Here is a 25,859-nt window from a genome sequence, read left to right as displayed (position 1 = left end):
CTTCTGTGGTCAACTGACTAGAATCATTGTAATAAATCAATTATATCATCAAGAAGCAAGAATTCTGATTAAAAGTCCATCACTGACTTTATATGTTAAACAAAATATGCTCTCAAGGAGAAATGTTTGCTTGTTTTCTAACTGTGAATCCTTCCAGAGTCAATATGTTATGGCATGAGATAATGATTAGTATCACAATGTACTGGTGTTATAGGAAATATTTACTGAAAGAGAAAGTTTTGGGTTTGGTTCTTTAATTTATTTCTAAATTCTGTTTTCCCTTGAACTGTACTTGGTTTTGTTAGCAAGCCTTAAGACACTGTGATATTAAACGGTGCAGTTTCTTTGACATGTGCAGTAAACAGACCAACAATTTCTTCTCTTAGTTCATGCACAATAAGTAACACAACCCCCCATATTTTGATATCTAGTGTGACATATTAATTTTTCTCTTTATTAATAGGAAGACAAGGTTACAATGATACTGCCTTATTCTAATCTAGTTCAATCTACTTTTAATGCATTCATCATTGTATCACACAGGATATGAACATAATAATAACAGTAAATATTTGTCTGGGAAATCACACAGTTAAATTTAAGTCTTTTCCTGACAGAAAGACTGAAAATTTGGAGCAACTCAATTTATAAAAAGAAAAATAGTAAGATTTTTATAAAACATAAACCATCATTGATAACATTTTCTTAAAATCATAGTAGGTTGAAACTAAAATTATCTTTTATCAAAAGACTTTGACATTTCAAGTTTTCTTTGACAAGTTCATATGAAAGAAATGTGAAGTTTTGCATGAAATATCAGGCAGAAATACATTCTGAAAATTTGTCAAGCTGCTGTTCTAAAATGATCAGTATTTTTTACCATTTTAGTTGTTCCTTTCTAAAAAAAATCTAAATGAGCTTTTCTAACAATCTCACCATGTCTTTGCCATCTATTAGAGAAGTGGTGGGACACAACATATTTCTTGTTTCTTCCTTAAGAGATACTATTTCTGATTATGTAGCTGGTGTAGCTCAGGCCACCAAGCATACAGCAGCACATCCTCATTGATCCTTATCATACTGTTTCAAAGCTGAAGAAGACAAACCTGAACTGCATGAGAGAGGGAGACCCATCCCACCTACAGTAACGAATGAACTCTGCAGAAAGTCATTTGCAAGGCAAGCAGAGGTCTGCATGAGAAGCAGCTCTCCTGTTTTTCATTCATACCCCCTCAGGCATACTCATACCAACTCACTTCCTTGCCTTGACAAAAGATGACGTTCATTTACATGTCTATAAAAATGGAGATCCTGGAGATCATACTCAAAAATGACAAATGAAGGCTCATGAAAACCCAATGTACAACAATGTTCTTTTTTGATGAACATAGTGAAGTGGTATTCAAGTTTGGATTGTCCCTTCCAATGGTGGGTGAAACAAAAACACAGTTCACTTGTGAGCAACCACTTCAGTAAGTGTTGACAATGTCCTTGCCAGTTGTTTATGGGCCAGGGTGGTTACTCACAGTGGGGAAAAAAATATTTGACTTGAACAAAATTGCTGGAAACCATCCTCCTTGCAATATTTTACTTAGGAGGTAGACGTCTTTCCAGAGCTGTCAGATAGGATGAATCAAAACCAGAATAGTATGAGAGAGATCTGAAATAATTATATTTTCTAAATATATGCCAGAAATCATTAAAGTTATAGGGTGTAGACCTTCCTTCACTGACATTAGGGACAGAGAGCAGAGGATGAATGACAGAAAGCATACCCTCCAAAGACATACACTTGTAAAACCTCTACAGGGTAACAGCCATCACAGTCAAGTAAGAAGTCTGACAGGTAAGTTGGTGTGCTGCTTTTTCCTAAAAAAAGTCAAGCTAGTACCTTCTAATACACAAGAAAGGACAAGGCAGATGATACTGATAAAGGAAATGAAACTTCCACTAGGACACAGAACAAAACCCAGCATCACTTAGAAGTAATGGTAGAAATAGTGGTATTACTAAGAAATAAGAGCAGTTGATAGTTTGGTATATTTCCCATTCACATTGTGTAATACAATCATAAAGTAACCTAAGTGTTAGCCTTGGAAGTCCAAAACAATTACCAGATAAAAGATACAAATGATATTGCAAAATTAATGTGTAAATGCTGCACTATCTATCATTAAGTCCATAAAATGATTGTGAATTCTCTTTAATTGTAGACTTTCAAATGGAGTTTCAATGTAAATTAACCAATATATCCTTTTAGAAATGCTGCGGTTCAAAAGACTCATCATGAGGAAGCCTGAGAAAACTGTACTTCAGCTGCAGTCTTTCAGACACTGAGAAAGTTCTGGAATCAAACCTTTATTTTTCAGGTCAGTCCTCCCATCCCTGGACTTCAAAGTAACTTCTCCAAGCCACTGTTTCAATGAAAACCTGCACAGTCCTTAGCACTTCAGTAACTGAGGGAGAGACCGAGACCAACCCACCAACAGCTCCCTTCTGTCCAGAGCAATCCTGCAAGCTGGAGCTCAGCTTTTTAAACTCCTCAGGCATTAAGAGGACCCCTAAACTCACATTGACTGGACTATTTGATAAAATGGAAGTGCTAGCAGTATTATGAATGCAGTCTTTTGTTACTCTGGCTCTTCTACAATCTCCTGTAATCGAACCATTTAATTAAATAAAAAATTTATGACCCATATGTTCATCTGCACAGAAAAAAACGATCACTAACACCACCACCACCACCACTATAACACACCAGATCAGTGCAACTGGATCTTCTTCCTCTTAGGAAGTCAAAGCAAGCTAAGTTATCCATAATTTTCCAAAACTGCTATGCATTTTTTGCTTTCTCTGTAAGAAGTGCTACAGGGAAAGAGAAAGTGTCCTGGGTTCAACAAGATGTCAGCGCAATCTGCAGTGCAGCCTGCCACCATCTGCCGAGCAAGCCAGGATCAAAGACAGAATGATGTGTGACCAAGTGGGAAAGCAGCCACACATAGTTTGGTAAAACAAACAGTGCAGCACAGCCTGAGTGAGGCAAACTAACCAAACTGTGAAATGATTATAGGTTTATATACTAGGATAAGAGTTTACAAATCATTGGTACATATACTACATTACAATTTCAAGTCAAGCAGTAACAAAGGAAACTTTTTTTAGCCTAACAAAATATAATTACTTACCTAAGATTACTGCTACGCTATTCACCATGGTTTGGGATTTTTTGTTCTTGTTACTTAGAGCTTACGAAAGGTAGAGGCCAGGGAGCACCGAAGGCAACATACACTTCCAAGCATTATTCAGGAAAGTGGAGGCCCAATACAGACAATGGCTACACAGACATACATCCTTCCCAATGTACCTCTGCTCCCTGCACCGTTGGAGCAACTGACGTATTAGATATCCCACCGAGACCCATTGGAAGGGAAGGAGAAATCAGCTACAGAAATGGTCACTAATTTCAATAAATGGGCATAACACAGATTTAAAAGCCTGAATTTTTTGAATAGACTAATTCATTGCACATTTCTGTAAATAGAAAGTAAAATAAATAGACAGAACAGTTCTGACACATTTTCACTGCATTTAATTTCTCTCTGCTTACTTCAATTTCAGAGGTTTTGTGAATACTACACATTTCAGTTTACCAAATTTTTTCCTTTTCTTAAACCTTCCTATTCACAAACACACATCCACCATTTTTTTGCAGAGGAGTCTATTTTCTTGCTGTCTTTAAAGGGCTCTAAGATGAATTTTCCAGGGAGTCAGAAGTCACTCTATGGGCTTGTCTATATGTGAGCTCAAAACGAGCAAGCCTTTATGATTGAAGAACTTCACATCTCATCTCTTTTCACAAACAAGAAAATCGCTTACCTTATTTTTCCATTTTCCTCTACATTGCTATTGTATATACATTAGCCTAAACAGCAGAGAACCCCATGCAGTGAATTATAAAACTGGTTTCTAACATAAAGAAACCGAGCCTTTGGAATGCTTAATGCAGTGACCTAAACTAGCACATAAGCTTTGTTCTAAAACTAATATTTAGTAAAATAAAAATATATATGAATCTTAAAGTTTTTCTGAAATTATTCTTAAGATTACATATACTAATATTTTTCAAATCACACAGAGCATTTTAAAAACTTGAAATGAAAAAAAAGATATAAGTATTCATACTAGCATTCACAGTTTTACATTTATTATATAGCAGCTCACATCACTTGCAGCTAGCGTAGCACAGTGTAAGAATCAGTGAAGAGGACCTAAGATTTACCATGATTTACGTATACTGATGATTAAACATATTACCCTCAATATAATTTTGCATCTTTACGGAATGAGAATACAGAGCTATAGAAATTGATCCCATTATGAAATATCCTGGCTACTGTGTTTCACATTCACAGTAGATACAAATAACTGATATATGCTTATACTTTTATATATATGTACATATACAGATAAGAATATATACATACAAATATGTCACATATAATGTGGCAAAAGTATGTGTATATACAGCGGCAGATGAAAGTATATGTATATGTCTGCTGCTATATATACACGTGTATATATATATACACACACATATATCTGTGGATATATATACACATACTTTCATCACATTATCCCAAATATTGTTATAAGGAAAGACTGTATCATTCACTAATTAGCTATCAACTTGATATAGATAAAGCTCAGTCGAGCATATCCCACTAACACTTCAGCTTAAGCTCTTCCATTTTCCATCCATAAAGATGTTCTGCTTATGCTTACTGAAATTACCTAGATTTAATGTCAGTGCTTTAAAAGCGCTTTTGTGACTAATGAATTAGATTTGCTTATTATTTGCTTACTGTGTTGCCGCTGTTAGTATGTGAGGTCTTGCATGAGCAAACTAGGAACTAATTTCTTTAATCATATGTGTAGTTTTCATTACTTTGGAGAGCATTTAGAGAACCTACTGCACAGCACCAAGCTACCTGATCCATCTCCCATGCTGCCTGCAGTCAGCAGAAGGGATCATCCCTCCTGGGGAGGAAAGGCAGGTGGATGCTACCTCAAGTGTTCCTGATGGAATGTGTGAGGACACCATGCTGGGAGCACCCGAGATTGCCCACCTGACACAGCCAGGAAATTTGGTATCTAAAGCTGGCCATGGGAAGAGCCTCTTTTATGCCTTAATTTGACAATTAGATTTTGCCAAACATCTACCATCTCCTTCACTTGGGTTGATACGCTTACATTCACAGCACTCAGCTGTACCTGCATCATCTACTGCAGCAGGCCTTGCTTGTTTCTGCTGTGTTTGCTTTTACAGTATTTGCTCTTCCAAACACGTTACTTCATGTAGTATGAACCCTTCACCAAAGGTTTTTGTATTATGATAGAAATGTAACTTTGAATACTACTGTATTTCCATGGCCAGTGATTTCAGTGGAGACAACTGCTTATTTACACAGGTACAAAAGGAACAATAAATGCTGTGTTACTACTAGGACCAGAAAAGAAAAAAAAAATCTCAGACATATTGCATCTGTTGCCATTTCAAAAATCCAGATGTGTATTTCTGATCCCTTGCACTTAAAGGCTTCCATTTAAGATTAAAATTGGTACATGAAACATATAATTCTTTTGCATAATTTTTCCAAATACGCCATATATAACGAACATACATCCTAGTCTGCATAGTTAAAAGGACAGTGATTTTAACAGATACCCACATTTACCAAATAAGTGTTTCTGTGCTATTTATTATTTATTTATTCTTTAGATTCGGTGACCCAATACTCATTCACTCGGTGACTTTTAGTTTGAAATTAATCCTATCTTGAAATCCTCTAAAATTATTTCAGGGAGAAGTTTTAGAAATGAACTACTAATCTCAGTTGTGGTATGGCCTAAGGGCAGTGAAGGTTTCTCAGGTATAGCAGCAGCATACTTGCTGAAGGAGACGTGTTTTTCTTTCTCAGGCACATGCACTTAGTGGTTATTGTCTGAACAACTCATACAGAACAAAGCGAAACCTTCAAAAGCCTGAGCTCGGATGTGTCTAAAATTTTCAAATGCTTGAAAACCAAAGCAAATCAGGTCTTGCTTAGTTAAGATTACAGTAAACATTGACTATCAGCTAAACAGTTCAATATACAAGGTATGTTCTTATGAAAAGAGGAAATGATTTAAATTACAGTCAGTTTCTCTTTTAGAGAGCTGTATTAGAATTACATCCCATCTCTCTAATTAGTATTAGAGGAAACAGACATGTGACCCAAAACATATTCAGAATTACAAACCAAAGCTGAGAGTTTTACTCACTTTGAGCAACCCACTGACTTCGCAGGTATCCGGGGACAGGAAGGTTTGGCTGAAGGGTTGGTTACTACTTTGAATTTAAATATGATATTAGACAGATGAAAGAATACCAGCCATTTAATTATCTCATTTATGCATGAGGGGTGAATATTTTTTCCTTTGATTAAAAAACTGTCCATCTTAGAGACTTCATCTCAATATTTTATTATATACACTTTTTTACATAGTATTGCTTAATATTTTGTTATTTATTATAAAGTTGAATTGAAGTCATGATCGAAAATTGCACTGTCTACTCAGCTATCTCTTTATGAAATACTGTCCATTGACACCAGAGATCATCCTTCCAATGAGGTATTTAAAGATCACATTACAATGTTGATCATGTGAAATAAAGTAATGGGAATTCTTACAGTTAATTATATTGTCCTCCTAGATGTTGTTAAATGCTAGAATACCTTGAATAGAAATGGAAAAATATATGTCTAGATAGAGAGAAAAAAATTTTCAAGCCTTCTAAGTGAATTTCTCCTCTTTTACTAAAATGTTGTCCTCTAAAAAAAAAAAAAAAAAAAAAAGTTTGAGCAAATTAATATCAAGAAGAGCTCATTACCAGTGCTAGATAAAACAAGAAATTTTTACTGTGTTCGTAATCAAGTCCTACTTTTTAGTGATCCTTGCCTGCATTTAGAATCTCTATTTAATGTGACTATTAGCCTTTAAGAACCTTTACAGGGAACAACAGACCTCATTAGCAGATATCTTTACCAGCTTTAATGAAATGGCTTTAAAGTAAAGTAATCAATTGATTATGATATAAAAATAAACATGGTTTTGCTTTTACCATTTGCTCACTGAAGCAATATATGACCAGGAAAAACTGGAAAACAGTATAAACATTTTTCAAGTATCAGAGAAGACAGAGAGCCTGGTCGCTGAGCTTTGAAAAAGCTCACCTGACACCTGACACACTTTTCTCAATTTCATTTGTCTGCAACAATAAAATGGAATGACAAAATGCTGTCAAGCTTTTAAACCAGAAAACTGAAAATACTTTTTTTTTTTTTTTTTTTTCTGGATATCCCTTCCATGGAGGGAAAATAAATGGCCCAAACTAAAAAGCATGAAAACCTCAAACTACAGTTTTGATTTTCTGCCTTTTCAGAAACTATGTTCTTTGTCTTTGGAAAGTAATTTCATTTTCTGTCAACTTCAAGCTGAATCTCAAATATTTTCTTACAAATGCTGTGGAAAGCAGATCAGCTCTGCTTTATTATTTATTTACAGAAAATAATAAAAAATGTTTGTGTTTACATCAAGGTCTGTCCAGATGTCATGTTTACCTGGTGTTAGGTCTTGTTATATTGAAAATCTCTAACACATCATTTAAATGTGATAAATAGTATGACTTTAAAGTTCTCTTGAGTCTGAGAGAATCCTGAAAGGTTCTAAATTGTACTATTGCTGCCTACTAAATTTTCTACTGTAACTATGGCATTGCATGCATGTGCTAAAAATGCAGACCACCTACTACTGCTTTTGTTGATGATGGACTGCTTGGGAATTTTACATAAGATGCATTAAAGTAACTTGAACAATATTAGGAAACACTCTATTAAGGGAAATTTATTGTTACTGGCTTTGGTGATTGAAATATTATTGCTATCTACTGTGGCAAAACCAACACTCCCACACTATACAGATGGTTTACTTAAAAATCTGAAAGAAAAAACCCAACTGTTGAGAGGTTTCAGCTAGAGGATAAAAAATGCTAAGAAATCGGTATTAGCTAATGAAATTTATATAGATATTTGGACACTGGAATTATTTATACAAAAAAAAAAATTTTATGAGAGAAACTTTGTGTTAGAATGTTATGGTTTTAATCACACTGTTTATTTTTTCTAAATAATGCTAAAATCATGCAATCATAATAATGTTTTAAAGCATTTTAGTTTGGTTCCAAGTGGACATTGGCATAGTTGGTCAGAAAATAACATTTTCATTGTATTTATTTATGTAATTGTATTACAGAATGGAAATTCCTAACATCTGAGATTTGGGGATATCCTTTCATACCGATAATTTGATCAATGCTTAAAAGTATATGAAATGTGCTAGTGGATCTATTGTCAGGGAGGTGAGGAGCTCTGTGTGTGTCCTTTTTATAAATTATATTTCTGTAATGGAATTGTAAGCAAAATGCTACGATATAGTTGAAACGGAATATTTTTTACCTTGTTAAATAATCAGACAAAAATGGAAAATGCTTTGTTTCAACATGTCTCTGGAAATATTTGTATAATTAATATGTTTCGTTATTCACTGCTATATTTTAAGTAAATCTTTCCATCTGGTTCAAAGTGTAGTTTAATACTCACTAGGTGGCGCAATAGTTATTCAGAAGCAAAAGTCTGGACTTCACAACAAAATCTTAACTTGGCTCTCATGAAGACTACGTATAACCAACCAAACGATACCTATTCCTTGATAGGGACAGCAGCTAAAAGAAATTTATGTCATCCAAATATTGGTCTGAATCAAACTAACAGTCAAATTACTGAAAACTGTTTCGTGTTGTAGCCTAATTTAACTTTATTTTTTTCCTGGAATAGACACATCTGAAGGTCCTGATGGAATTCTGTAACTTAATCACAATGGCCCATTCCAAACTCTGACCCCCTGTACATATGCTGTCAGGAATTTGTAAGTCTCTGGGAAATCAATGCTAGCAGGATTTTAATGCATGCAAGCAATTGTTCTTTACTTGGATACAGACAAGTAATTAAATAATGCTCCAATGCTATAATCTTTATTAGGGTTTGTTTGCAAGGTTGTATTTTTTTTTGTTTTTTTGTTTGTTTGTTTGCTTTTTTGAGTTTCACAGCAAGATAAATGGAGACATGCCCAATGAAAATAGTCCTGACAGAGAGGGAAGAGGTGCTAATGAAAAATTTGTTTTGAATTATTCTACATAGATGTGTGCTGGTAAGCCTTGTGACAGGGTCCTCTTCCTACTAGCATTTCACTGGGTTGCTTTGTATTTGTTTGCTTGAATATCTGCCTTTTCTGCCTGCTTGAAATATATCTGGAGAGTTCGTAGCTTTTGAACTACAGCGTTAAAAAAAACCCCGTTCTGGTATACTATATAATACACATTCACAAAGCAGTGATATTCAGTGTCCAGACTGTCCCAGAAATCAATCACAATTGCAGAGCACAGGTTTCTTTAAGGCCCTCTTGCCTTATGGTTGTAGGAGGTACATACTAAAGAAGGCACAAGGCCAAGGAGGAAAAAGGAAGGACTTGCAATTAAGTAAATTAAATGTGAAATTCAAGTGTATTTCTAATTCTGTCACAGGGGTTTCCACACACTACAGGAAGAGCGACTTATGTAAATCTTAAAAATAACATCACCTTGCCTTCAAAGGATATGGTGAAGCTAAATTTAGTAATTCACAGATATTCCTTGAATTTTGTATATGCATTTTTGTAAAAAGAATGATCTTGAACTATATCTTTGCAGGTTTTTGTCTGTATGTGCTTCTAAGAGGTTAAAATCATTCAATCAACAAAAAAAGAACCTTTTTTAAATTCAGCAACTATATATTCATCTACTACACTACATGTTTTCTACTCACTATCTAGCTAATACACTCATGGTACTCTGCACTCCCTCCTTGTTGCTGTTTCTGAGGATTCACGTATTCTGACATGGCAAATAGAAAGACATGGTGATATAATTACTTTAGCTGTAAAGGTTGCTATCTAAGTAACAGGATTTTGTTTCTAAAATAAGGTGAGGTGGACTCGTGATTGTTTGTACTTGCTCTTTCAAGCCTATAAAACCTGAATGTTGCAAACCCACTATGATCCAGGATAATCATCAAAAGTCTTAAAATCAGGAGTCCTAGCTTTGATCGGGTTGCTCAAATGACACGTAGAATATGTTACTGCCAGGAAGGAAGTGGAAAGCTAGAAAAAATACCTCCTGCCCTGTAAGGTCAGAGGAATTTTAATGCTTGAATTAAGAATAGAGATGCACAGTGCATGTGGTTCCACCGAGTCCCATTGCCCCCCAAAAGAAGTATTAATGCTTCATTAAGTATTAAGTATTTCCTCCCATTCATCTGCCTTTATCTTCCAGCTGCTCCACTTTATGACTTGGTTTGCCAGTGAGCTGTACTTCCAGGTCTCTGTGGACCTATCTGACCGATTAGTTTTTCGGATCAGAAAAGAATTCCCTGTTGGGTTGCCATTCAGGAGGATATTTTGTTTGTTGTTTTTTTAATCTTTCTTGGCAGTCCTGTAGTGACACATGGGTAAAAGCTCCTAAGACTGAGAAGTCTTAATTAGGTAAGTATCTGCAGCAATCCATGAACAAGAGACTCCAGATGAGGTAAATGGATTTTGGATTTCTGCTGGTGGACAGCAGAGTAAAGGAAAAATGGAAACCTCAGTTGCTGGTCTTGGTACCCTATTCTCCCATTTCTTGCAGGGTGAAAGGTTTCCTGTAGAAAGGACAGTATAGGCTCTGCCTCTTGTTTGCCTGCATGACCTGACAACAGCTCCCAGAGAAATTTTAAATTCAGTAGTCCCGGTTTGCAAGACTTGTGAGCTGGTTCCCTGTGTTCAGAGAGAAGTCAGTGTCATTGTGTTCTCCTAAAAAACCTGCCCTGTGGGCCAGGGGATGATGTCCTCTGGAGAGGAAGAGGTGCAGCTAGGGTTTGAACCCAGGGCTGGGGTACTAGGGGAAAAGTAAATTATTATCATAAACTGCATGTTCTTGTGAATGCTTGTGTGTTAGAAGCTCCTGGAGCCCTGCATGAAATTTCATCATACAAACAACAACAATCTGGATTGAGATAAAAGGAACATATATTATAAAATATACTGGAAGTAATGACAGAAGGTAAAAAACTGAATAGGTAGAACATGGTTAAAAGGTTATTGAGATGCAATCTGGTAACTCCATATGGGAAGCTGAAGTCAGCATGGAAAGCAGGGAAGGCATGTAGGCAATCATTTCTTTTGGGTAAAGGATTCTTGTATCTCCACGTAGCAACAAAATCACTTGAAATAAAAAGACATTTCCATTAGTTGGACCAGCAATTCTGTCATCAGTCCCCTCTTCCTATGGTAGCCCTCATGGCTTCCTCTGTAAGAAAGTGAGGTTATTACAACCACAGCTGTAGTTAGGAGAGGAGTCCAGGTGTAACAGAGTGAAGATGTCAAGAACATCTGTGGCATGTAACCCCCTTCTAAAGGAATAAAGGTGTACAGTGGTGCATTGTTCAGAATTACGCAAGAAAAATAATGCTTGAGAGCTGCTGGAAAAAATGCAACTATCCTAAAGAATCTAAACTTTTGTTTGTCACAGTAGAAATACAAATTAAAAGAGTAGGAAGGGAAGAACAAGGGTTCTAATAATAATATCAGAATTTTACAGATCAAGAAAAACGCACAGAGTTGTTTTGGCATATATTATAAATAAAAGCAATGTCTTATTTCTCATATATGTGACAGCAAAAGTGCCAGTGATGACCTTAGTAAAGAGAAGGAAGAAGGCACACTGCCTCCTTGACTTTCAGGAAGCCCACACCTTGTGTTAAATAAATAAATAAAATAATAAATAAATCCCTCACCCAGTTACTTCAGTTTTACACCATTTTAGCTGAGACTGAGATCTGATTGCAGATGCTTGGTACAGTAGCATGAAGAACAGAGCTAAAAAGAGAATCAGGTTTCCAAAGAGACCAGGCGTTTCGAAGGAGCCAGTGACTTGGTGCAGCGAGCTGAGGCCAGGTGATGGCAGATAAACATGGGAACCTCTGAGTCAAGTCCTTCGTCCTGCCACTCCAGCTGCTGCAGAGCAAGTGTCTGACCAAAGACACAGTGCTTGCTCCTGAAATAGTCCTTGCATGGGACCTCTCTGATTCAGTATCGGCTTATGAGAGAAGGGAGGTGGGGAAAACATAAACTCAGTAAAGCAAGAAGACATTAAAAATGACAGTCGAGAAAAAGAAGAGCAAGTTGTTCCCAGGCCTATCCTCACATCAGTGAACTGCTGTAGCAGAAGAAAGGCACAGATAAGCAGTGGTCCATCTGATACACTGATACCCCCAGTGATACCAGCAGGCAGCTAACAGATCCAGTCTGGTGCTGGCTGTGCTGAGAGCCCCAGCAGATCCCTGTTACTTGGGAGGCAGTGGCTGTTGAAAGGGAGTGAGTGTACAGTATCTTAATAAACCCACTGGCACAAGAAAAATGCATTGTCTGGATTTATCTGTATGCACATGAAATACAGGAGGAGGGGGCAGGTGGAAGGAAACTTGAACTGGCTCCTCAATTGGGTCTGTGCTGAAATATGATAAGAGAGTGGAGTCCACATCCTGAATGGCTTCTTTATCTTTTCTCTTTAAGTGACATTCGTATTTTAGCGATAACTAATAATTTTCATGCGTTAGTCCAAAAGTGATGTGCAAGGCATATAACTGTTATTATGAAAGTGAACATGTGAATATTGTGTTAACATTTGAAAAACCTTGGTTTTCAGGAGGTCAAAAACTGTTGCATTGTATGATTATTGCCAGCAACAGCCAGTCAAGACCGAACAGTGTAGAAATCTGCCTGAGCTGCTGTATTTATGCATGGCATTTCTAGCAAAGAGGGATTTTTTTTTGTAATCCTTGTAGCTACAAGGATCCTGCATCCTGATTTCTTCAGTGTACTTCAATTGTTCTCAGACATACAAACAAAAACCAACTACTGTTCCCTGCTTTGCTTCCCTTGGTAGTGCAGCAGAGCTCAAAGTTGTTTATACACAAAAACTTCTATGTCACAAGGCCACACCTCGATGACTGTGTTGAGTTTTGGGCCCCTCACAACAAAAAGGACATTGAATGACTCGAGCGTGTCCAGAGAAGGGCAACGGAGCTGGTGCAGGGTCTGGAGCACAGGTCGTACGGGGAGCGGCTGGGGGAACTGGGGGTGTTTAGTCTGGAGAAGAGGAGGCTGAGGGGAGACCTCATCGCCCTCTACAGCTACCTGAAAGGAGGTTGCAGAGAGCTGGGCATGAGTCTCTTTAACCAAGTAATAAGCAATAGGACAAGAGGCAATGGCCTCAAGTTGCACCAGGGAAAATTTAAACTAGATATTAGGAAGCAATTCTTTAGAGAGCAGGTTGTTAGGCGTTGGAATGGGCTGCCCAGGGAGGTGGTGGAGTCCCCATCCCTGGAGGTGTTTAAGAGTTGGGTTGACATAGTGCTTAGGGATGTGATGTAGTTGAGAACAGTCAGTGTTAGGTTAACGGTTGGACTGGATGATCTTCGAGGTCTTTTCCAACCTAGATGATTCTGTGATAAATCCCTCTTGACTCTACAGATGATGAGAAACATCAGATCAGTGGTCAGGTAAACAACATGTATCCCTAGTCTCTGAGGAATAAAGCAGTTTTTAGCAATTAATGTTTTGGCCTAAGAGAGCTTTTGATATTTCTTTTAAAAAATGTTAAAGAGAATGTGGAGGGCAAAAAATACAACAAGATGCTCAAGCTCCACCATAAACTCCCCCCAGCCTTAACTGTGTGTCAACCCTGTCTCTGCCCTAAAGGCTTATCTCCTGAGTACTGATTATATTGACAGTTTCACCCTGTCCAAATTATTTCAATAGTGTGAGCTTTCAAAGAAGACATATTAGGACAAAGTCACTCACATTAGGAGGATGTATTGTTTTCCCTTGTAGCACAAGAAGACTAATTTGAATTTGTAACAGTAAATTGAACTATAGCTGTGAATAGGAATGCAGGACCCGTGTCACTGTAATACAGTCCAACTAGAGGGGTCAAACAGTGACATAGTGATGCAGTGGTATAACAGCTGGAAGCAACTTTTAAGGGGTTTTTGAACATGAGGCAGCTCAGCATCCCTGTCCTGCTCTTAGGTGGATTCATAATCAGTGGCTGATGTCTCCTTTCAGAGACCAAATACTTATGCCAGAGGGATCTCTGCACAATCAAAATTAATATTTCTGGGAGACATAAAAGTGGAATTTTTTATCAAACCAATGTTAGCAATTCTGAGCAGAGAGATAAGAAACAACTGCTCTGGTCCCTGAATACAGTTGTTTTAAATCAATAATGTATATTACTTAACATCACTAAAATACACACCATTTATTTATGTTTTCAAGGTGCATTTGGTCTACATTAAGTCAGAACCAGTTATCATGTGTATGAGTACTTCCAATAGTGACAAACTCCATCATATAAGGTTTGAAACACTATGAGGGGGAAAAACTAAGATGTATCAGCCCAGTTATAATGGCATCTGAGGGTGGTTTTATCTACTTCATGTCTACACCACTGAGATGAAGGATTTAACTGAACTGCTCTATCATCAATAGAGCACACAGCAGGATTTTCTAGGTTTTTTGCTGTATTGTGATTTTACCATCAAAATGGTGGATTTCCCTGCCATTCTCAATAGTGTGTGCCAATGATAAATTTTTAAACTAAATTCTTAAGGAAAATTAAAGCATTGGGAGTACTTATCCATCACTGAAAAGTACCTGTTGACTTTGAATAGGCATTTAGCATTCAGTGTCTCTAACTTTTTCAGAAATCCTACCCTTAATCAGTAAATGTGACCCAATTTCAGGGATTCAGTTTACCTGCATTTCTACTAAAGTTAGTGATTAATTATGAATTCATACAGGAATTCTAAGATCTTGAAGGAAGTAATATTAACTAAATTATTGATAATAATATTAACTGTTGCCAGAGAACTGGCAAGACTTTCAAAAGGCAAAATGTATCCACAAGGGACAGTTCTGAATTGGTCACTCTCCTATGTATTAATATTTACCTTAGCTTTTGAAATGGAGAATAGTGCTTAATTGTCACTGGAGACTGTTTTGATCTGAACTTGCTTTTCCAAATGTCTGTTTTCCCATTAATCCCTCCCGCTAATCTTTATTGCTGTTTCATGATGTTTCCAGCTGAAAATGTATCCATACTGTCAGTACCCTCCAAGCTCCAGTTTATTAGTGAATACAAATAAACTACCACTCTTTAGGATTCATGTAAACCTATCAATATTTCCATACTGGCTCTGCTTTCAACTGCAGAAGAAATGTTCCACGTCTGCAGCTGCAGCCTATTAAAATTCAAAAATGAGGATTTTGATGGCACTTGTACATTTCTGCCCTTTCATCTGTCCTTTATCATTCATTTACTCCCAGGAGGAAGTAACTTTTCCTACCAAGGTAGAGGTAAATTCTGTCAGACAAGGGCAAAACAAAATAAAGATTCATTAGTGAACCAGAGGAAACAATTTCTGAGATGCGAAGTGTCAGCAGAAATAAGTTTCTAGTGTTTCATTCCCATGACCTTATTCAAAAAGGTGCAATGAACCACATAGCTTTTTGCTATTAGAAATAATTTTCAAATTATAGGCCCTAGATGAATCAATTTTTCACTAGAGCCTCTCTACACATCAGTACTTATTTTTCCTTTCATAAAAAAAGGAAAAGCTTTTCTGAGAAGCAGAAATAAAAATGTGCATTCTACTTGTAAAAATGTGAGCTGGGAAATAATAAATGATGATGTAACTGGAAATATCGTCCTTAATTTCAATGCTGCAATATTTCACAGAGTTTATTTCAACACATTTTGTTTGTAATTTCAACTTCTTTTTTCCATTTGAGTAATTTAGCACATTTGCAAAGCTTCTCACCCATCTTATTTTGTAATATGAAAAAAAAAAAAAATTAAAAAAGCCTTAATATTACTGAGATTGCAAAATTTGGCCATTGGAGGAAGACAAAATGAAGACACATGAATACATATGCAGGCTTCCTGACATGGGCAAAGAGAATGTCAGCTGGAACTGGGGGTGACACATAACACCTAATGTAGGAAGGAAAAAAGAGAGATACTGGGGTCAGAGGACGGAAATGGAAGACATTTAAAGATTCAGCCATAATACAGTCCCTACTACAGAACACTTTCAGGGAATGATGGAGTTGTGGCTTATAGGGAGTTCACATTCAGAGATTCACTGCCTTATACAGTGCACAAAATCTCTAGAGCTAATAAAACGCTTGGGAGCCCTCGTTACCCCAAGGAGATGAAAGACTGGGATTTTACTCTCTGTGTGTGACAAAAAAACCCAGGTATGAGCAGCCAGTGCAGCAGGGTCCCAGGTGTGCAATCGGAACTCCAAGTTTCCAAGCATTAACTTCACTGTGCTTTCAGTTGGCTGCAACTTATCCAGGTGCACTGCTGGGTTGGGATGCTTTGCAGTAAATATCACAAAGTCACTTCCCAGTAACAGCCCTCACTATAGAGCATATCAGAGTTCACTTCAGACTGTCAGTGATATTTGCAAGGTTTTTTCATTTATTCATTGAAACCTCTGTCAGAAATCAAGCCAGCCAGAAGAACAAGAGATCAAACCTGGAAGCCATGAATCTGAGTAACCAAAGCTCAGCTGGCTGTGCTTAACAGTCCACGCCTCAGAGGCAGGGAGCACCAGCCATAATCTAAAGACATAGGTGGAAAGAAAATCAGCACTGCTAACAAAATGTATGGGGATAACTGATACGCCCACAAACAAGGCAGGATTCTGGGATGCCTCATTTTAGCAGTAATCGGAGAATGAATCACAGAACCACAGAATTGTCTAGTTTGGAAAAGACCTTGGAGATCACCCAGTCCAACCATTAACCTAACACTGACAGTTCCCAACTACACCATATCCCTCAGCGCTATGTCGACCCAACTCTTAAACACCTCCAGGGATGGGGACTCCACCACCTCCCTGGGCAGCCCATTCCAACACCTAACAACCCCTTCTGGAAAGAAATGCTTCCTAATATCTAGTCTAAACCTTCCCTGGTGCAACTTGAGGCCATTACCTCTTGTCCTATCACTTATTACTTGGTTAAAGAGACTCATCCCCATCTCTCTGCACCCTCCTTTCAGGTAGCTGTAGAGGGCGATGAGGTCTCCCCTCAGCCTCCTCTTCTCCAGACTAAACACCCCCAGTTCCCTCAGCCGCTCCCCGTACGACCTGTGCTCCAGACCCTGCACCAGCTTTGTTGCCCTTCTCTGGACACGCTCGAGTCACTCAATGTCCTTTTTGTAGTGAGGGGCCCAAAACTGAACACAGGAACCGAGGGGCGGCCTCACCAGTGCCCAGTACAGGGGTAAGATCCCTTCCCTGTCCCTGCTGGCCACGCTAGTGCTGACACAAGCCAGGATGCCATTGGCCTTCTTGGCCCCCTGGGCACACTGCTGGCTCCTGTTCAGCCAGCTGTCAATCAGTACCCCCAGGTCCCCCTCTGACTGGCAGCCACTCCTCCCCAAGCCTGTAGCGCTGCTGGGGGTTGTTGTGGCCCAAGGGCAGCCCCCGGCATTTGGCCTTATGGAAACTCCTGCAGTTGGCCTCAGCCCATGGCTCCAGCCTGTCCAGGTCTCTCTGCAGAGCCTCCCTACCCTCGAGCAGATCAACACTCCCACCCAGCTTGGGGTCATCTGCAAACTGACTGAGGGGTCACTCGATCCCCTCGTCGAGATCATCAATAAAGATGTTAAACAGGAGTGGCCCCAAAACCCAGCCCTGGAGGACACCACTCGTGACCAGCTGCAACCAGTTTTAACTCCATTCACCACAACTCTTTGGGCCCGGCCATCCAGACAGTTTTTTACCCAGCAAAGTGTGTGCCCATCCAAGCTGCGAGCAGCCAGTTTTGCCAGGAGAATGCTGTGGGAAACGGTGTCAAAGGCCTTGCTAAAGTCAAGGTAAACAACATCCACAGCCTTTCCCTCATCCAATAAGCAGGTCTCTCTGTTGTAGAAGACCAGGTTTGTGAGTCAGGACCTGCCTTTCATAAACCCATGCTGACTGGGCCTGATCCCCTGGTTGTCCATTATATGAGTTTTAATGGCACTCGAGATGACCTGCTCCATGACCTTCCCTGGCACCGAGGTCAGACTGACAGGTCTATAGTTTCCTGGATCCTCCTTTCTGTCTTTCTTTTAGGTGGTGTCACATTTGCCACCCTCCAGTCCAATGGGACCTCCCCAGTTAGCCATGATTTCAGGTAAATCATGGACAGCGGCTTGGTGAGCACATCTGCCAACTCCCTCAGCACCCTTGGGTGTAACCCATCCAGTCCCACAGACTTGTGTGCATCCAAGTGGTGCAGCAGGTCTCTGACCACGTCCTCTTCAACTGTGCTGACCTCAGTCTGCTTCCCCTCCCCATCTCCCAGCTCATGAGGCTGGTGTCCGGGGAACAGCCAGTTCCACTGCTAAAGACTGAGGCAAAGTAGGTGTTGAGCACCTCAGCCTTTTCCTCATCCTTAGTTACCAATCCTTGTGGCTTTCCCTTTATTACCCCTTTCCCTTTACTACATAACATTAATTTTCTTGCCTGCACAAAGTACTTGGCCATCTCTCAGTCTGATTCATATCCATAAGATAATCTTCACTCATAACTTTTTAAAAAAAATCTAAATTGATATTAAATAGGAATGTGTTATTGCAAACCTTAGGGAGTCTACAAAAATATTTTCTCCATTAGAAGGTTTCCTCAAAGCAGATTTTTCCATTAAGTAATTTTCACTGTAATGTCCACTTTAACTGACAGAAGCAAATTCAGATCAATTAATTGTTTAGTAGGTGCATATTAGAAGTGGATGTCAATCAGGTTCTTCTTACTTTAGGAATTAGAAAGTTACTTTTTTTCTTCTAACATATAAGAAATTTCCAAATCAGTCAACCAACCAGTTTCGTTTCCTTGAACTTGTAAAAACCTGTTCATAGGTCAACACTTCCCAAATAAAAGATCCATTCAAACATCTTCCCCTGTATATACATAAGCACAGAGTCCCTTGTGTGTGCATGTACACACACAGATGCAGTCCTGCATGGTTAGAGAAGTCAACAGGCTACACTAGGCTCTGTTCCTAATGGGAGTCACTGGTGTGTCATTCTGCAAGTCACTTTAATCCCTCATTTTTATAAATGGGTATAAAATCCATTTACCTACTTGTGATGTCCAAGTCCCAATTGAATGATTCCATAAGACATATTCATGTCTTCGGAAGAAAACTCCTTAGAGCTAATAGGAAGTAGCTAATAGCTATTTAATTTGACCTTTTCCTTAAAGCCAGGTAAATATCAAACCTTAGTTTGCATATCTAGATGAAATTTGATTTGAGAAATCCAGGTGGAATAGTGATACTTTCACAGCTCTTGAGTGATGCTATCACACCTGATCAGAACAGCCACCCAACAGGACCCCAATTCTGCTCCCTTTGCTCATGTTCAGTAGCACGGACATGGGCAGTGTAAGCAAAGTCAGTGCGGACATTCAGATCATTCAGCAATGTAAAAAGTTGCCATCAACTGGATTAATAAATTGGTATTTATCAAGCCAGTTTGATGGGACTTTGCAAGATCTCTCTCTATGTGTCTGCTGTTAACCAGCAAAGCCTGAAACCTAATCTGCAAGGGGTGTTGCATGGGAGACTCCCACTGGCCCTGAGTGCAGCCAGTCGTGGGTGCTCGGAGGCTCCCTGGTCAGACTCTTCTGTCCCCATCAGGCTTCCACTAAACAACTCGAATTCTTCACTTCCAGGCTGCTATGCACTATCATGCTCTTAACAGATCTGGATTCAGTCTTTTCAATAACAAATTTTTTTTAAAAAATTCTTCTTTTTGCCGTAAGATTTTCACCCTAATCTCTTCTAAATATACATACACTTGGGAGATCCATTATATCTGTGTTAATGCAATTTTCTGCAAATTTGTATTGACCTCTCGTTTTTCTTTCAACTCATTTCCACTCATGCAAAACAGGAATTAAAACCTACTGTTCTTATTTGTGATTTATTCTAATAACTCACAGATGCTAATAAGTTCATAAAGTGTACAGTGGCAAAGAAGGATTATTTTTCAATTGTTTCTTTTCTGCAAAAATGATATTAAGTCTGGCTCAGAGTAAATGAAGGACAGCGTTTATGTCTTCATTCAAAATGTACTCAACAGGAAACAATCATTTCCAAATATGCTTGTCCATATAGAAGTGTTTGCTTCCCTACAAGTTTAGAATTGTAGCTTACAGAATGGATTCTGGGCAATTCATTAATAAACTGCATCAAAACTGCAAAAAAGATATAATGCACCAAAAGTTTTTGCTATATTTTCCACATTTTAACTACCCAGCAGGAAAATAATGATCTGCAAGCTTGTTATTGTCTATATGCTTGAGTGATATTTGACCTTCTGTGCAAGCCAAGATCTGAGTGTGTGGGATATACATAATAAGCAACTTTGGTGTTTGTTTTTTTTTTTTTTTTTTTTTTTTTTTTTTTTTTTTTTTAAGAGAACCGGTAGCATATACCACTAGCTGTTTTTGCAGAGAATGATGAGGACAACTGATCATGTAGCAATTCACCACTGGACTAATAGAGGTGGTTGAGTCCTGAACTATGTGCATCAGTCAGGGATTAGATGGATGTTGGCCTGAGTGCAAGAAACCAGCTGGATCACTGGCAAAACATTTCGCTCCTCAGAGCTCTGCGTTCAACCCTACAAATGCCCTCTGCATTGGCCTGTGGGCTGAGGTAGTTGCACCCTCACTACATTTCATACATCCTCTGTGGGTCAGCAGGACCTTATTCAGTCTGTCAAATTTATAATTTCATTATTTTTTACAGAATGTATAAATCATTTGTAAGCAGAAGTTTGAATGGAGGTCTGTTACACAGCTATATCATAAATAAAGGAAAGAACAGACCAAAACCCAAACCAGAGGTTGATTTTTGTTTCCTGCCCAGACCTGCCACTCTAAAGATATTTCAAGTTTTGTTAAAAAAATAAATGCTGGTGTATTGTTCAACAATTGCTTCCCGCATGTTTTTGACTACATGCAGGATTCCCACATATTTTTATATCTGTAGTTATGTTTGATAATCCCATTCTAAGATTTTGATACATCTTCCTTCACCAACAGTTTTTGAAAATTATGATTGCCTACTGATCTGCTGAATTGATATTCAAATTATCACACATTATATATAGCTGTAGATTGGCCAATAATAAGGTTTTACTGGAGACCAAACCAAACCACATCAAAGCAAACCAAACCAAATCACTGTCCAAATCAGAGCTGTGGTAACAAAACCATAAAACCTTTGAAACTTTAAGGTGGAGCACAAAACATTTCTGAAGAGAATTGTCTGATGGAAACAGGAGTGTAGATTAGATAATCCATGATGTGACCCTCAGTCTTGTGATCCTAATTAAAATATGGTCGTCATTAAGAGAAGCATTTAAATAAATTCTTTATGTACGCACGTTCTTAAATCCATTTAAATCTGCTACAGATTTAATGTGCCTAAATCTACTATCTTTGTAGAGAGTATGTTTCCTGCAGAGACCACACACACAGTCATGACTAATAAGCCTGAAAAATAAAGCAACCTGAATGCAATGTTACACAATTTTAGAACTAAACAAAACAAAATTTGAGTGACATGTTGTTTTTACACAGCTGCTTTTAAGATTTCAAGGAAATTAATCCTGCCGATTTTACTGTTGAGCACTTTGCCCTTTCAACACCAGCCGCTGGGAATGCCCAGTCAACATGTACATGTTAAGGAGATGTCCCTCTGTGCTACATCTTCTCCTGAAGATTTGACAGCACTTTGCTCAAATCAAATGGAAGGAGATTTTCTGAACCAAATACAGATGCTTCTTACACAACCAATGCACAAATCCTGGTGGAGGCCCTTTAATGTCCTTAGCCATTGCATGGTTGCAGGATGACAAGACATACTGAACAGAGAATTCAACAAATCATAGTGAGTCAACAATTGCTTTCTTGAATACCACAAAAAGCCTCTGCCACATAATTTCAGTAGCTTATCTGAAAGGTATGGGTCCCACATCTCCAATGTAATTTATATCTCTGATGAAATAAATATCTTGAACTTACAGGAAGTCTGGCTGCTTCCAGACCTCAGCATGGAAAATGTTTCCTTTCTGGCTTTCAGTTTTACCTGTTTCTACTGAAGCTTTTCAGAATCTACAATCTACTGTACATATAATTTTGTGATTCATGGCTTCAAAATGGTGTTCTATGAACTACAGAAAAAATACTGGCTACATCTAAAGACAGTTGTCATTTTCTTAGCTCAGTGAAAGTAGATTTGGTTTCCAGGCATCCCTGAGGCCATAATTAATTATTATCTTCAGGCAAAGGGAGGGTAAAATGCACCTGGACTTCTAAAACTGTAGTTTGACAAACAACTTTCCAGTTGCAGAGTTTTTCCCAGTATTCTTCATGACACTGCAAAAAAGTATATGGGCTTATCAGTGTAAAAATTGTATAAAACCCATGACTTTGAGCAGAGTAAGCTTTGAAGATTCATTTAGTAGAATGGTTGAAGCAGCTCAGGACAGACCATGGGTAAAACTGGGCATGTCAAAAATCCTGTTTTTTTTCAGAGGAATTGTTCCCTTTTTTTGGCTGGAATGAAAAGCTAATAGTCCAAATTTGGAAGGTTTTTTTTTTTTTTTTTTTTTTTTTTTTTTTAATTTGGAATCCAAGCAGGTTTCAATTTTGGTAATGTGGAAAAGTTACTTCAGTGTCAAAATATTTTATTTTGAAGATGTCATAAAATGTTTTAAATATTTAAATTTTTAAAATATCAGTAGTTAATTAATTAGTAGTCTACATAATGCATTTAGATTCCTTGAACATCTAAAATTTTGGTAGAATCACTATATTCCAGAGAAAGTCTTCCATTTTCTGAAAAAATGTATTTAGCAGTGGAAACTGCTGTATCTGAAGCTTTCTGGCCAGCTCTATCTGTGAGTCTTACAGGTGTTGTTATCTGTTATTCCACTGAGGTGCATACACAATCACATTAGAAATGTTCAAAGTAAAGTTTTTCAGTCTCTTTTTAAAAAGGCTTTTTATCAAGCATCAGACATTTTTTTTTCCATCAAGCATTATTGCAGTACTGACCTAAAAGGCTTTGCAGGAGGCTCAGGAAAACAAGCTGAATTACATGATGACAGTGGGTCTCCCTTGGTCCTCTTAATGGTATACATGCCCAAACTGAAGGATTGATCTAATAGCACTCATTTTTGATCAAACCTGAAGAATTAGAAGAACCATCACCAAAGGTATTAAAGCATCAACACTTCAAAGATGTAAAAGAAATCTCTGACACGATATATATGAGTAAACCACTAGAGAAAATAGTGGAATAATATCCAGTGCCAGAATCAGATATAATATTATGCTAATTACACATATGTTTTTAGAAACCATTAACATGTGGTATATGGCACTTAAGTACTGACCTACAACTGCAACACATACTCACATCATTCTCATTTGGATTATAACTAAAACCAAACCTCATATAACTAGTTGGAGCTGAACATTTTCCAAAGTCCCAGGGTTTTTTTTTTGGATGAATTAATCAGCTTTTAAGGAGAAAGAAGTTAAAGTGATAATTTTAGGGCTAAAATTCCAATACTTCCAAAGAGGTGATTCTGCCACATGGCCTTTTGAGAAGGGAAGAAGTGGTCCTATCTGACATCCCTAGCACTGCTGAGGGTCAGGTCAACCAAACTTTTTTTTTTTTTCCCCTAGTTCTGACAGTGATTATATGACTTTGAAACTAAATTCCTCATTTTCAAAGGTCCTAAGGCTAGATTTCATTCTGAGCTATTGTCTATGAAAAGTTCTTACAAGTCCAGAACATCAAGACCAAAGATGCCTCAAGATGAACATCAAGCTACAGACTCACATAAACATTGTTTTAAGATCTTGGCTTTTAACTTTTTAGTGCCTCAGTTGACTTATCTAATAGAAAAAAAAAAAGCACATTTATTTAATTGGCAAGGTTATTCTGACCTATAATTATTTACAAGTGCACTGTGTCTATGTAATTGATTTTTCATTTCCTAAACTCTCAAAAAATTGTTATTTTTTCATTTCATTTTTGTCTTTTATTTTTTAGGCTCTCTAAATACTGCAAATTATTCTTTCCAAGGAAACATAAAAAATAGTTTCATATGGATTGAAAACCTTATTAGAAAATCCAGCAGAATTATAACAAGCAATATGACAGAAGTCATGGACCACCTTCTGCAACGAAGCAAGGTGTTACAGTGCTAACTTTTTAAAGGTAATGCTGCTAATATTGTGCCAGGTTTTTTTTGACAGAACACATTTCCCAGCAAGGCCAACTGTCCAGGTCCTTGAATTCCCTCCTCACCCATACTTGGCAACTTTTCCAACTTGATAGCTCATGGTGTTGGAGCTCTGTTTTATATCCAGGAGGAAACCATTTCCTCAGACTGCCACCCTTCTGCAAAGCAACCCTGAACTGGTGTCTGGTCACCTCTGTTGGTGGCAGGCAGACAGCCCAAAGCTGTTCCCCTGTGGCTGCTGAGTTGCAGAAATAGGGACTTGAAGTGAAAGAGGCACATCTTTACCTAAAGAATGAAGGTGTAACTCCAGTATGTTCTGGAACATTATCATGGACCTCTACGCACAGCTCTGCAGATGCCAGTGCTGGAGCGACATGAGTATTTTCACAGACAGGAAGGGGTGTAAGGGGGACAATCACAGCCACACTCATGCTAGCAGCACCCAGCCCCACTTATAGCACCTAGAAAAATTTAATGGGAAAGCATCAGTTTTGGGTAATTGTATACTCAGGTAGGATTTGGGTCCAGTTCAAATGGCAAAGGAAGTTTGTCAGAGCAGAGAGTCAGTTACAACTGACTGGTTGGTTATTACCCATATACTGTTGTGGATTTTTTTTCATTAATTCTTTGGTTTTAGATTTAGTTTCTAAGTTTACATTAATGGGAATAAATGTATTTAGCATGTTTGAAAAGTAGAACAAGTATTACTCACCTAGCAATTTATTTTGAAGCCTGATCTGACACATTAAAGTTTTTAAAAGTTTGACCATCTCCAGTAACTGCAGATGTAGTATCAAAGCCCCTTATTGCACCCACTGCCTTAGTTCAAAGATTCCGTGAAACAAATTTTGCTATATTATCAGTCCGTAATTTTTTTTAAAAAAGTTGATTAAGTCTAAACCAAGTTGCTCCTAAGCAATGAATGAAGATGTAATTCTTGAGTAAAACCTATTCCTCTCCCAGACTTTATCTTTTACTTTTCCAGTGTGGCAGTAGATATGTATAAACCAGATCAACAGTTTGACCCTTGCCAGGGATAAATAAATCATGCATTTATACATTTATACAAACACATACACACGCTCCACCTTACTTAGAAAAATAGATTTGGGAAAGTTAAAAGTACACCATAACAGGAGCAAAGAGAGGACAGTTTAATATATTTTGCTTATGGGAGTTATTACTACTGATGGTGCTATAATGTATATGTGCATTTAGAGAGACTGCTGGCAAGATTGCCTCTTTTCTCTCACACCATATCTTTAACTCCTGTTAATGGCAGTTTATTATCAGGGATAGG

The 25,859-nt window shown here is 37.9% G+C and overlaps 1 protein-coding gene across 1 annotated transcript in view; it reads right to left on the bottom strand.

Annotated features, from left to right (window-relative positions):
* Positions 1–25,859, bottom strand: part of CHRM3 (cholinergic receptor muscarinic 3) — a 198,109-nt gene that overhangs the window by 2,904 nt on the left and 169,346 nt on the right. The window lies entirely within an intron of this gene.

The sequence above is a fragment of the Athene cunicularia genome, assembly GCF_003259725.1.
Source record: "Athene cunicularia isolate RWA chromosome 3 unlocalized genomic scaffold, athCun1 chr3_part1, whole genome shotgun sequence".
Lineage (NCBI taxonomy): Eukaryota > Metazoa > Chordata > Aves > Strigiformes > Strigidae > Athene > Athene cunicularia.
This window is presented reverse-complemented; position numbering and strand designations above follow the sequence as displayed.